Genomic DNA, 14,864 nt, shown 5'->3' with positions numbered 1-14,864 from the left:
GCGAATATTTTCATTTCCATTTCATTCCATTTTACAGAAATTGAAGTGCAGTGAGGTTGAGTAACTAGCCTGAGGAATCTCCTGGTACCTGGGTTGAGTCAGGGCCTTTTGATTCTGAAGCCCTTGCTATTTCAGTGACACTGGAAAGAATCTACGTATGTCCCTTCCGTCTTTTTATTGGCTGAAGAAAGTGCTCTGATGTTAAAGACCTTTTAAAAACTGGCTGTAACCTCATTGTCTTACCTTATCCCCACCCCCCTCCAGTTAAACTGGTTGACTAACTCTATGCACATTTCCCACACCTACTCCCTCTTCTTCCCAGCCTCTGGAGGGTCTTCCCCACCCTTTCCTGGCCTCTTCAAAGTCTGTTTTTCTAGAGCCCATGTAAGGTCTTCAAAGCCATCAAGATGCCTGAAACCTCTCCAACTGGGTGGAAGCTTGTTCACCTTGGAATTTTTATTGACTCTACTATTCATCTGGCATCTGCTTTTTGATGTCCTTATATTTTTTATATCACTCTTCTATATGTTATGAATGTACGGCTTTTTCTGTAACCAGAATATGCTTGTGATGGTTTGGAGGCTTTATGGACACCAGAAAATCATATTCTTAAAGCTAATCCATTCCTGTGACTATGGGACTATTGTAAGTAGCATCTTTTGGTGAGCAGGATACTGAGTTAATACGTGACCCACCTCATTCAGGGTGGTACTTAAACACTCTTACTCTTAAAAATTTATAAACAGGATGAATATAGAGAGAGTCACAGAGAGAAAGCATGTAGAGAAGCTCAGAGAGAGAAAAGTCAGAGTAGCTGAGAGAAAAGATCACACAGAAGCAGAGAGGAAGCCACTGGAGCCAGAGGCTGGAAGCAAAGAAACCCGGGAGAGAAGGGAGAGAACAGATGTCACTGTGTGCCTGGCCGTGTGACACAGGATCTGAGGATCACCATTGTCTTGTCTTCAGGGAGAAGGTACTTTCCAATTGGTGCCTTTATTTGAAGATTTTCAAGACCTCAGATCTGTAAACTTGTATGCTATTAAGTCCCCATTGTTAAAAGCCAGTTCATTTCTGGTATGTTGCATTTCGCCAGCTTTAGCAAACTAAAACAATGCTCTTTTCGAGGTCAGATATATGTATTTTACTGATTTTTATATTTGTTGTGGCACAACATAATGTGGACCCAGGGAGTCAGAATCTGGGTCTACTGTTTTGCAATGGTGTTATCTTTAACATGTTATTTAATTTCTTTACATTTTAGCCCCCTCAACTATAAACTGTGGCTAATAATAATAATTTCTTCATAGATTTGTTGGGAGGATTCAATAACATAATAAATGTAAGGCAGTTGTACATCCGTGAAACATTAAAACACACAATTTATTTAAATTATCATCATTGTTACTGTTATTATTATTCGTAAGAGTATTCTTATCAACAAATAATAAGCACAGGAAACTATATAATAATAAGTGATAACGAAACAAAAAGCAAATAAATCCCACAAATCTTTTCACATACATTCTGGATATTTACAACACACATGGGTATATCTTCACATTCATCTGTGGCATACATATTGCTTAAGAAGGTGCTAAATATTTTAAAAAGCACTTGGTAATACATTTGCTGAATGCATATAAATAAATGTGTCCACTCTCAAAGAGTAACTGAAGTAAGTAAAAAATGTAGGGGGGGAAAAGCCCCCAAAGGGAATTTTAATCATGGCAATATGGTTGGCAGTTGGACATTGACGGATGTAGAAATGTAGGCAGACCTGTGCAATCACACTTAATTACAACAACAACAAAAAACCACCACCAACAAACAAAACTTAATAACAAGGGATGAGGGTTCTTAAGGCAGGTGCTTGAGGGTTAAAATGAGGAGTTCCTTCTTTGTAGAGTGATTCATGAGGAAGCAGGTAGGACTCACAGTTGACTTTCTAGCTTCTCTGTTAAAAGTGGTGACTCACATATAGATCAGAATATATGCATGCATCTCCTGGGGTGATTATTAGTAAGATATGACTAATGTTTCCAAGCTAACTGATGATTCTACAACATTTTCCAAGGAATCAAGGTGCTCAACAATTTTGCAAACACATTTGTCATGAACCTTACTAGAAAAAAAGAAATTACTGGACCATATTTCTCCCCTACGAAATAAGCAAGCAGTGCCCTAGTTGATGAAATTCAATAGCAATTCAGCCTCAAAATTAAAAAAAAAAAAGTTACAGCTTAAACTGCTCTGTTTTATTGACAAGAAAGCCAAGCTGCAGGAACGCAAGAAGTCGAGAAAACAGCCTTGGATTTTCTGAGGCCTTTAACTTCCACCTGCAGTTGGGTCTCCCTGGGTTTATTCTGCCTAAGGTCTTACTCCTTCTGCAAGTGGCAGAGGGAGGTGACAAGTTTAGGTTACAATAATGAGAAATGAAGGGGATCAATCAACTGCCTCGCTATCACTGAGAAGTCAAGTATTTTAAATATCAATCTGAACTGCAGGGCCCTCTTATAGTGACAGACTTACAAGGAGCCAGAAGCTAATGTGCATTCAATTCTGATTTTTTTTTTTATTGTGAGGAATATCCGTAGTCCTGGAGCTGTCTTTCATATGTTAATTGTTATATTATTCAAAATTGTTTTCACTATGAGTTCCTGCTGATGAGTAGAATGCCAATAACATAGTTCATGGTGAGTAAAACAATGCACACACATATACACACACACAGAACCTCAGTAAGGAAAAACTCAATACCTCCTCAACAGATCAAATTTGTTATTTTAATGAAAAGGGGCAAATGATTTAAGAAATAATACCAGAAGTATCTTCTATATGCCAAATACTTTATGCTATTAATTTTCACTCTGGGTAGAACTGACACCATTCCAAGGTTTTCCATCATCTTGGACATTGTCCTAGCATAGCTTGGTACAGGAGATGCCCTTCTGCTATCTGTGGTTTAATCTCTTCCCACTCACCCATCCCTCACCTCACTCTCTTCTTTAGTCACACCTTAAGCTGGAAACCTGCAATGTGCCTTGCTCTGACTTTGCTTCCCAGCCTTGAATCTGATGTCCTCTTTGTGTTGACAAGCCTTCCCTCAACCCCATCCCTCTTTCCTAACACCAACTTGTTTTTTATTTTTTATATCATGTTAGATGCCATTACCTCCCCAAAGCCTTCCTGAAATGTTCTTTCCCACTCAAGAACGATTTAAGTTTTCCTCCTAGATGTTACTGTAATTCATTTTCCTTCTTTCCTCTTCATAACACTTACTATGTGGTGATATATCTGCCCGTTTACCTGTAGGTCAACAGACTTGACGTTGTTTAAGAGTATGTTCCTTGTGTCACGGATGCATGGTATATAGACAAGTTCAACAAATATTTGTTCATTAATTTCTCACCAGATAAATATTATCATCCTCATTTTATGGATGTGGAAATTTAAGCTTGGTGAAGTTAAATAAATTGCTACAAATCATGCAGTTGGTACGTGGCAGAACTAGATTTACACTAAGAATTGCTTGAGTCTAAAGCCGTTGCAGTTTCTAGTATGCCACCATTGACTTTTATGGTTTTAAAGCCTGTGGTTTAATAGTGAAAACTGGTGATGATCCAAATTTGATTACTCAGGAAACTGGTATTAGTTTTATAAATGTAAGACGAGTGAAGGAATAAATGATGGTTGCATTTCAGGAAGACTATTGAAAGACTTTTAAAGCTCATATTGTATCTGAACTGTGACATTCTATGAATAGAACCCTAGAATATCAGTGAGGGTTCTCTACTGGAAATAGAGTAGGTTGTTCTTGTGACAATGGAACATTTCTACCCTGGCAGAAGGTACTGACCACTCCCCACTGAGCAATGTGTTGGAAGGACTCCAGATTCTTTCAAGTCATCTTGTCAGCTGAAACATGGAGTGTGGTGATGGTGTGATATGATTAGCAGGAAGAAAGGGACAAGACTATGGAATAAAAAATTAGGGGCGGGGGAAGAGGCAAGGAGCTTCTTTCTAGCAGGAACTTGGAATGCTAGTTCTTTGTCAAGCTTAGATTCTCGGACCACCTCTTTTTATTCTGAGTGGTACAAGAATTGGACTTCTTATTTCCCTTCACCGTGTTTATGTCCTATGGCTTTCACATGGTTTTCTTCTTTATTTTGACTATAGCCTTGATAATAATCACGAAACAGACAGGAATTTTTAAAAGCTTCATTCTTTGAATTTCTCTCTTCCCTTCTCTTTCCGCTTAGATAAAATAGGCAAAAGAGAAAGATGTGTGGAGGGTAGATGAGTGTGTCTTTGGACGTAAAAAATACCAAAACAAAATCCATTTATTTCAGAGGTGGACGCAGTGTCATTTATCTAGGTGTTTCAGTGCTGGACACGGGATAGAGCTCCGACGGGAGAGCATGGCAGTGAAGATAGGGTGGATGGGCCGGAGATATTTTAAGAGGGAGTAGAGATAGAAGCTGGAAGTGTGGTTGGAGAAGAGCTTTTCTTTTATCTGCTCTCCCCTTTTTACTGGTATCCCTCACTTGTATTCTTACCAGACAGGAACCATCTGGGCTGTCAGAGGGATGAAGAATGGGGCAAGAGCGGCAGCTCCCAAATGGACTGTTTAGTGGCTAGAAGGAAGGAAAATGAGCAAAGGAGGAAAATCCCATTCTCCAGCAATGTGGGAAAAGAGTTCTTTCCATGTAGGGATACTTATAATAATGTTTTCTGGAACCTTCCAGGTGAGGATATGAATTAATGGTTCTCATATTTTAGGAGGTTTAACATCCAGAGCTTTCTAAAATTCAGATTCCCAGACTCTACTCTTAAAGTTTTTTTATTCAACAGGTCAGTAAGAATTTTTAAAAATAGCCGAAACAATACGAATGTAGGTGCTTCATGTGCTATAATTTGAAATGCACTGGTTTTCCCTGCTTTTGAGATTCAGAAGTAACTTTGTGGCCTAAAATATGACCATAAGCATTTCTTTAATGTGTGAGATTATGGTCTATTAATTAAACAATGGCGTTTAATTTAAAATACATGCTGAGAACAAAAGACCTATTTTTGTACATCTAAAGCAGCTATCACGTCTTATTGTTTGGAATGTCTACAGTGATGTTGTGCTTGTTCTCCAAATAATTGGCATTGTGACATTCTTCTATCTTCATTTTTTAATGGTTTAATATGATTTTTCTCCCTATTCAGCTTCCTGTTTAATTTGCTACTCCCTGTTAAATTGGCTTTCCTTCACAGCAAAGATTGAGGCTGCTTTTGTTCAATTAAGCGGTGTTTTTTTTTTTTAATCTGACCCAGCTTTCAGTTCATCTACTTAGTTGCATCATTGGTCGGGAACAGAAATTGCCAGGATGTCGCCCAGTGGGAAAATCAATTCCGGAAAGAAGGCCTAGCACTGTGCATCCAACTTGAGAGCACCTCTTTTCTTTTTTCAAGCACATCTGTCTTCAACACACCTGGATCTTCCTCCCCAGGGCTAAAAAGAAGTTTGAATTTCCCTGCTCTTAATTAGCAACATCCCTCTCCTCTTAGATTGCAGGTGAACAGCATGATTCATTCTCTTATACATGTTCCTAAGAGAACAGCATGATTCATTCTCTTATACATGTTCCTAAGAGAAAGACTCGCTGAGAAAGGACAAATCAGTATAAAATGAAGAGGCCAGTAATAAGGTGCTTGAAAGATAATTCCCCTCCATTGTTCTAGTAGGTTTTAAAAATAAATGTTACTTATGATATAACCCAACTTGGGGGTAGGAATGTTCTTGTTCCACAAACTGAGATGTTTCAAAGTTAAGTCCTTCTTTGTCATTTAGTGTCTCCCAGCCTTCGGTTAAACTCAAGTGTTCCTAGTCTATGTACATTGCTTTCAGTGGGCACCACATGTATGAGCCTTATTAGGCCCATAAAATTTCTGACATAGTATGATGTATGTGCTGTGTATATACGCATGTGACTATTTTGGAGCAGATCTTTCTTGAATTGCATGAGTTTTCCTATGGAATATATGACACCCACAATATTAAAAACCACTGAGGTAATGATCTAACATGTTGGATTGTTAAAAACTAATCCTATGTTCCAAAGTAATAAGTTTCGGGGACCGGGGATTTTGAGTTAATTTCCATAGGCAGCTAAACTTAAAAGGGAAGGTTATTTCTCCCCTGGAGAACTCTATTTTGGAAGATCTGCAAGATGATCCCTGCCCCAGGAGCTTTCTGTCTTTGAATTGGGCTTTGTGAAGTGGTCTGTGGGGTGTTTAATTGAAATTAACTCACACATACATTTAAAAAAATTATCATGGTATCATATACAACATACAATTTGCCATTTTAATATTTTTTAAAATGTGTGATTCAGTGGCTTAGTTACATTCACAATATTGTGCAACCATCGCCATCATCCATTTCCAAAGCTTTTTATGACCCCAAACCAAAACTCTGTACCCATTAGACAGCTCCCCACTCCCTCCCTCCACCAACTCCGGTCACCTCTAATCTACTTTGTGTCTCTATGAATTTGCTTATTCTGGATATTTCAAATGTCACACTTAATTTTTCTTTTCTTTTTTTTTTTGGTATGCTGAATGGCAGGATCACACTGTATTCTTTTTCCATGTGTTATTGCAGCACCATTTGTTGAATTGTTTGCTTGCTTTTGTTGATTTCCTTGTTTGTTTGTTTGGGAAATGTATGGACGGGGAATCAAACCCGGGTCTCCCACATAGCTGGTGAGAATTCTACCACTGAACTTCCCTCACACCCCCCACACTTAATTTTAAAATAAAAGTTTTTAAATGCATTCTGAATCAGTTTTAAGTGGGGAGGAGAAGGTGGAAAGTGGAAAGATGCAACAACACATAAAATTTTCCCATCCCTCTTTTGCCTTCTAAAGCTTTCTCCCATAGCAAGCCTTATTTTTTTTTAAATAGTGCTAATATCAAAAGGACAGGTCAGTTGATTTTATGCAAAGGGCTCAGATTTCAGATGGATGTGGAAGAGAAATGGAAAAACTTTCATAATCCCTTGAAATTCTTCTATTAGTACTTATAGCCACGTTAGAACTAAATTTTACTTTAGGAAAGTCACCTTGCATACCTTGTATAGTTTAAGAAAAAAATCAAGTGCTTTAGCTTCCTCATCTTTAAAATAGGAATATTAATATTACCTTTTGCAAAGGATTTGTGTGAGGATTTGATGAAATAATCCAGGAAAAATATTTAGAACAGAGGGTGGTAAATATATGATTCAGCATATGTTTGCTGTGACTATTATTACAAACTCTGCTGAATATAAAGTTGAGAAATGTAAAAATGGACTACTTTGATTAACAGATATATTCCATTTTTTGTTTAACCTTTATTAAGTCTGGTTTTTTTAATGCCTTCTCCAACTTTGGACAGAGACTAAAGAACTTATTTTAGTTAAATATATAGACAAGAGGGACATATCTTATTCTTGCTTACTTGCTTAGTTACTTTCTTGTTCTCTTTTTTTTTCTGATATCCTTATGTTGATTCCTTGTAGTCTTGGATCTCTTCTCCTGACCTAAGAAAGTTAATCTGTTCGGTCTTTAATTTCTTTAGGGGTCTACTCTCAATACCTCAATAATATTTTTAAAAATGTGATCAAATGTGCTAAACATTTTGTGCTACTGGGTAAAGTAAGCTTTAGTGAGTTTTCTTTCTTTCTAACAAAATGTGCACTTAATGAGAGCCTCCTAGGAAATTACATTTATTGGAAGGAGGGGTTCTAGTGAGAAATCCGGAGGCACATTGAAAAAGATATTTTGAAGACCAGTAGAACTTCAACCTGAGGACAGTTTAGAGACACTATTCTGTCCACTCATGGCCATGATGGCAACATATTACAGGGCAGTTGAGGGTACGGACTCTGGTTTCAGTTTGCCTGAATTTTGAATCCCAGTTAAAGCTGAGCAACTCTGAACATGTTTCTTAACCTCTCTGGGCCTAAATTTTCTTATCTGCAAAAAGGATAGAAAGAATACCCTACGTGAGAGGGTTGCTGTAAGGATTAATGCTAATGTAATGTAAAGCCCTTAGAATCATAATAAATGTCTGGTTGATACACTTATATAAAAGTTTGATATTATTGTTTTTAGAACAATCTTAATCTCAGCTCTGTTTTCATAAAATTCATTTCTAACAAGAGACTAATCCTTAGTAAGCAAGTATCTTGATTCTGAGTTCAGAAAATATGAGAGTTCTCTACCCATAGGATCACCCTGGGGCTTTCAGACTCCTTAAGACATATTCTATATGAAAATTGGTTTTTGTTTTCTCTTCATCTCTTGTATTAAGATGAAAAGATCAAAATCACCCAAAGTTTTGTCCAAACAACCACTGATGTACTCCATTTATTGTTCAAGAAAGTATGGATGCATCAGCATCACTTTTTTCATATTAAAAAATATGTGTCCATACTTCCTCATTTCATCACAATAAATAATAAACAGCTCTTTCCACTAAAGGGCACTAACAGTAGCATAATGGCCCATGGGTCATATTTCCAAAGTAATACAAGCAGTAGCAAGAACAAACCAAATTCCACTGTGTTGTTCTACTAGATCTCAATTGGGTATAATTGATCTATTTAACTCACAGATTTCTCTTCTAATTTATGTCTCCTTACGCATTTTCCCTTGTCTCTTCTTACACATTTTGAGAAATGAGTGAAGGTTAATTACTTTGCCTTATAACTTAACCCAAATCAGATTAAAAAATCAGTTATATGAAAACTGTACCACACCCAAAAGGTATGTCTAATCACAACCTCCCAAACACTTCTATTCCTGAGTTTTCCATTTTCTCCTTGCTTAGGTGTGCAGAAAACATTTCCTCCTTGTACTGTCCTATATCCATGACCTAATGAACTTTGTTGATGCTATGCTGCATTTTTAGTAATGTGTAATTGGTCTGTGGAACCTACAAAGGTAGGGTATTATTCTGGCATGTAGCATAGCATGTTTCGAATAGGGATTAAATATTTATAAATGAAAAAGAAGAGCATTTGTGGTTGCTCCACTTAGGGTAACATTACAAGGCCTAACAATCTAATGCATGAAATCTGGAAATATTTTTCCTTCCACAGAACATTGTAATGCACAGTTAGATGCATTTTGTGAGGAATTCTTCTATTGAGGAGGACAGAATGGAAGGTAGAACACAAATAGCACTGAATCCAGTCAACTTTCCAGTTGTGGTTTCTCTGTTAGCTCATATCATGGGTTTTCAATCTCTGCCCTTGGGCAGTAGCCTGATGAACCACACCCAATTTTTTCCTAGTACTCCTGTCTGGCTATCGTTCAAGTTGTTGACATGTATCTCTATGACAGTATGACAATATGGAGATATCCAGGCTGTGGCTACAAGACAACTTGGAGAGTTGGGTTGTTTTGTATGTGTGTATCTGCTGTTCTTGTTGTTTGAGTGCTCGCGAGGGAAGAAAAGGATGGACTTAATGATTTGATGGCTATCCTTTTACCCAAGTATTTTTGCTTGCCTGGAAATTTAAACCTTATTAGTAGAACCAAACTGAGAGTCTAGTTGTCTGATTTGTTACTGACATTCCACCTGATTAAGGGCTGGGCATGTCTTTGTAGAGAGAACTGTGGGCACATAAAATACAGTAGCAAGCTTGCCTACAAGAACGCTTTTAGTTGCTGCTACTTAGGTGAATGGCAAGAGAAATTCTAGACCTGCACTGTCCAGTCCAGTATTTACTAGCCAAAGGTGACTACTGAGCACTTGAACTGTGGTTAGATTTAATTCACATGTGTTGTAAGTGTAAGCTACATACCATATTTCATAGACTTACTATGAAAAATGAATGTAAAATATTTCGTTACTAATTATATGTTTGCTATGTGTTGAAATGAAGATATTTTGGATAATATTTTTATTTAACACAATACATTGTGTTTGATACAATATGATTAAAATTAATTTTCACCTATATCTTTTTTTTTACTTCTTTTAATACGGCTACTAGCAAATTTAAAATTATACATGTGGCTTGTGTTTTTGGCTTGCTTTATATTCCTATTGGATAGTGCTTGTCTAGAACAAATCATCTGATTCAGCAGCTCAAAGTTCCAAGGAAACAATCTTAGCTGAAACAAGCACCAGAGTACCCTTCCCATCATAAACACAAGTCAGAACACTATTTATATCCTTGTATCTGGAAAGGAACAAAACAACTTACTCAAATGGATCTCCTTGGTGAAAAGTGCTTCACATTTTCCAAATCTCACCTGTTAAATATGCACATAATCACAGAGACTACTTTTTTTTTAAATTAAAATTCTGGAAGTAACATAGTTCTGTTTTGTGAAGATATGAGTTCTACCTGACACAGTGCCACTAGTTTACGGATAAGAAAATTGCTTGGAGGCAATCATTAGACAATGATGAATCGAGGGTGTGTGTGGCTGTGTGTCTGCGTGAACACAGGTGTTTCTGAGCCTTTTTTGTAAACTTTCCACCAATTAAAAAAAATCAAGGGATTGATTCATTTAACTTGGTGCTAACAGGAATTTTAACAAATGACACAAAAAGGGATAACAGGAGTTGTTTGAAAGTTAAGATTCAATGATCTATTTGAATTAGCTCACTACCTTGGTTGCATTACTTTAAAATAACGTTTAAATTAATGTTCATTTGTCAATATTCAGCCAAGATTTAACAACTAACTAGAACTGTCCTTTTCACATTGACACAATTGTAGTTCATACCTATATTTGGTATACCAGTTGACCGAGTGATGTTTGAGCCTCCACTAGAGTAAGAATGTGTCAGATACGATGGCAGTTTTAGTTGAATGCAAACTTCACTCTTCAAAAATTCGATGCTCCAAAGCAGAGAGTAAACTAATCAAAGTGATCTACATCATTTGAAATGCTCATGAATAAATTCTGTAACAACTCAACTATAGTCTATAGAATTTCAATAAGTTTAATAATGAATGTTCCAATATAACTTTGTAACTTGTACATTTGTTGGAGATTTAGTAGTGACCCTTTTCTTATACTCCCCAACATTTCTTAAATAGAAATCTTAATTGTTGTTTGAGAGGCAATTAAAACCTTAAAATAACACATTGATGTAAAAAATGACAGTCAAAAAGGAGAAAACATATATAGTACAAAATTATAACCGACTGAGCATTGAACAGCTTTTGGAGGCTGCCAGTTCTAATCCAGACTGCATTAATCAGCAATCTGATTGTAGATGAGTAGTTTATTAGTTTTCTTATCTATAAAAGTTGATAAACTTTCTTATCTATTTCTTGGGTCTTTTGTAAAAGAAAACTAATAAAGCCCCCAGAGTACTGAAGCACTTGGCAGAAATAAAAGTTCTATATAAATGAAGAGAAAAGCAGTGACTGATGAAATGAGAAGCTTTCAACTCTGATTTACACCCGAGTGCAATGTAATACACTTTCAGAGGATGGTAGGCAAAGGGGTTCATTAAAGAAAGCTAAGACCTATCTGTTTCTGAGGTTGGTAACATTGTGAGTGAACTCAAAGTAAAATTAATTGTCACTATAATAAGTTGATGGAAAACCATCTATTTTTCTTAAATTATATATCTTAAGTACCAATAAAGAGTTCTTGATTTATAAATATATAAATACTAGGTAATATTTATCAAGGCCATAAACTCCCAATATTTCCAGTAATATAAAGACACTGGTATATTGTAATATGGCAAGAATAGAAATTTGTAAAAATGTTCCAATAGGACTATATAGAATGTTTGTGCTTACAAACAGGTTTACAGGTTTACAGGGAACCCTGATGGCTAAAGGCTAAAGAACAGCTAGGGTAAGAGTCTATCAATCAATAATAATTTAATCGCTACTATGACCTGGTATTGTACAAAATTGTGGGCAGTCTTATCTAGATGGGAAGTGAAGGCATAAGCATTAAAAAAATACAAGATAACATGTAATTGAAAATGAGCTTGCATGATAAAGTCAAATGATGTAATCGTTCAGAAATAGTGTTCCAAGCAGAGGGGGTAGGAACAGCATATTAGAAGATCTAAGGTAAGACAGGACAAAATGAGTTTCAAGAACTGAGAAAAGCGTTATGATACGATGCTTACTATGGAGAAAGAGTCATGGAGGAGCACTAAGGGTCTTAGAATCAGAGAGCCTTGATATGGAATCAGACCTTCCTCTTAGCATATTTTAACTTTGAGCAAATTTCTTCACAGTTTCACCACTGGTTAAGTAAGAGTAATTAAAATCTGTGCTGCCTACTTCCATATTAGATAATATGTAAATATATTAGATATATTAAATTATCTAATAATAATTAGATAATTAGATATTATTAATAATATTATATTAACAATATTATTAGATTATCAGATATCATTATCTAATAATCTAATATCTAATAATAATTAGATATTAATTAATTATCTAATATTAATATATTAGATATAGTAAATATATTAGCTAATATGTAAATATATTCTAAAAATTGTGATTGGTGGGAGCAAGGCTAGTTTGGGAGCTCAATATTTTAGAATCAGAGGCTCAGTGATGGTAAATAGTAAGATCTATAATTGGGAAAGTGGGGATTGACCAGCTTTTGAAGATCTCTGAATGCTGAGGTGTGCAGTTTGAATTTTGTCACAGAAGTTACTGGAAAGCATGAAAAAATGAAAAAAAATTAAGCAAGGCAAGGATATGACAAGGTTTGCATTTTACCATGACCATTTGAGCCGTGAAAGGTTGGGGGGTGGCAGGTAGGTAAGACCAAATGCAAGCTTATTCAACTGGCCATTGCAGTAATTTCAGTCAGTGAGAATGTAAATTAAGGCAATGATATTTGGGATACACAGGGGAAGATGACCATATGAGATCTGAAGAAAATCAGATCTTGATGATTGGTTAAAAGTGGGACATGAATGAGATTTGTGTATCTTGAATGACTCCAGATTTCTGCATTGGGCAAGATGGTGATTTAAGAGAAATACATTACAGGAAGGAGAGAGAATTATTTATTCTTGGAACTTGTTGGGTTTGAGGAGCTTGTAGACCATTCCAGGATAATGAAACCTTGGCTCAGTAAAACACAACTGAAAACTGTACAGACGTGCAGGCAATGGTGGCTCAGTAGCAGAGTTCTCACCTGCCATGCCGAGACCCGGGTTCAATTCCAGTGCCTGCCCATGTGAAAAAACCAAACCAAAACAAAACATTAACTCTACAGATACACTGCATTTTAGCATAATATGAAAGTCCTGGAGCCCTTATACACTGCTAGTGAGAATGTCAAATAGTGCAGTCTTTTGGAAAAAAGTTTAGCAGTTCCTCAAAAAGTTAAGCATAGAGTTACCTTATGGCCCAGAAATTCCACCCATCTGAAGATGAGTTCAAAATCAAACATTAAAAAAAAACAAAGATCAAATTCAATGCAATCTACAAGCAAGACTATTACCACTTCCCTGTGGAACTTGACATCATACAGTTGAATCTGAAAAAGACTACACAATAACTATTTTTTGAGGAGTTAAGTATTATTAAGCAGTTTAAGTAATAAAGTGAGGTATGTAGAATAACATTGGTAGGTCTTACAAAGACAGTTTTGAACTGAAATAAGAAAAATAATATGACCTCTAGCACAGTACCATTTATGTATAAGAAAATAAAAGAATTATAGTAGTGGAACAAGGGAAAACGAATAAATAATAGCCAGTCTCTGTGTGAACTGAAGATGATAGCAAGAAATAACCTAAGACAACATAGCATAATAGGGAAATACATAAGTTTTAGGACCAGATGGCCTCCGTTTAAATCCTGACTCTGCCACTTAATTAAGTGGGCAACTTTATTTGGGCAAGGTGATTACTTTCACTGTTGCCTCAGTTTTCTTATTTCCAAATTAAAGTTGACCATATTACTACTTCATTGGAGGGCTGCGAAAATATAAAATCGTATCTGTTGACATGGCCTCTTTGATGATCTGCCTGTATTCTCTTCAGAGCTGAAAGATGTACTCCTCCAGCTGCTTGGAGTGCTGCAGAGAGAAACTGCTCAGCTGTCTGGCCCTTTTGAGAATTACCTTGTCAAGAGAGAGATGCCTCACCCAAGGTTGGCCTTCCTTTCTGGAGCAGTGTACATCCAGTGAGTGAGAATACAGGTTCCTGAGCTTCTTGTTCCTGCTGGAGACAACTCTGAAGGGCCATCTTAGTTCCATAGCTTCCCAAAGGATAGCCATTTCAGCTCAACTTCTCTTATTTCCCAGTTCTGCTTCTTTCCTCTCCCTACCATAGATGTCCGTTCCAAGAATACTCCCTAATAAAGTCCCTTTAGTCTAATCTGTCTCAGAGTCTGTCTCCCTCTCCCAGGGAACCTAATTTGTGACAGCTGTTTTTTTCTGAGGCTTATGGTTAGTTAAAATCTCGTATCTAAGGGTCCAAATTAAATTTAAAAATTTCCCAAAACATAAAGTATGAAGAGCACAGATAAAAAGAAGCAATGAAAACATAAGGAAAAGAGTCACTAGGATAAGAAGTAGAATTCAGAAAGAACCAAATAGAACTTTTGCAATGAAAAATATGTATACTCATGGAAATTAAAACCCAGTAGGAAAATTAAATAGTGACTTAGAAGCTGCTTAGCTTAAAGAGATATGAGTAAATTATCCAGAATGTATACCGGCATGCACACATGCACACTCAGAGTTAGAAATTCTAAAAAGTGGTTAAAAGATGTCAGACGAGAAAAAGGTGTGACATATGTCTATAGGAAAAAGGAATTCAAAAGGAAAGAGCAGAGAATGGGAAAAGGCAATATTAAAAATGATGAT

General features: G+C 36.3%; 1 long non-coding RNA gene across 1 annotated transcript; it reads left to right on the top strand.

The window, feature by feature from the left end:
• Nucleotides 1–3,828: 3,828 nt before the first annotated feature.
• LOC143689670 (uncharacterized) lies at nucleotides 3,829–14,363 on the top strand. Its single transcript, XR_013178876.1, has 3 exons — nucleotides 3,829–3,938; nucleotides 4,564–4,745; nucleotides 14,038–14,363. It is a non-coding gene; the product is annotated as an uncharacterized LOC143689670 (long non-coding RNA).
• The last annotated feature ends 501 nt before the right edge of the window (nucleotides 14,364–14,864 follow it).

This window comes from Tamandua tetradactyla, chromosome 7 (genome assembly GCF_023851605.1).
Source record: "Tamandua tetradactyla isolate mTamTet1 chromosome 7, mTamTet1.pri, whole genome shotgun sequence".
NCBI lineage: Eukaryota > Metazoa > Chordata > Mammalia > Pilosa > Myrmecophagidae > Tamandua > Tamandua tetradactyla.
This window is presented reverse-complemented; position numbering and strand designations above follow the sequence as displayed.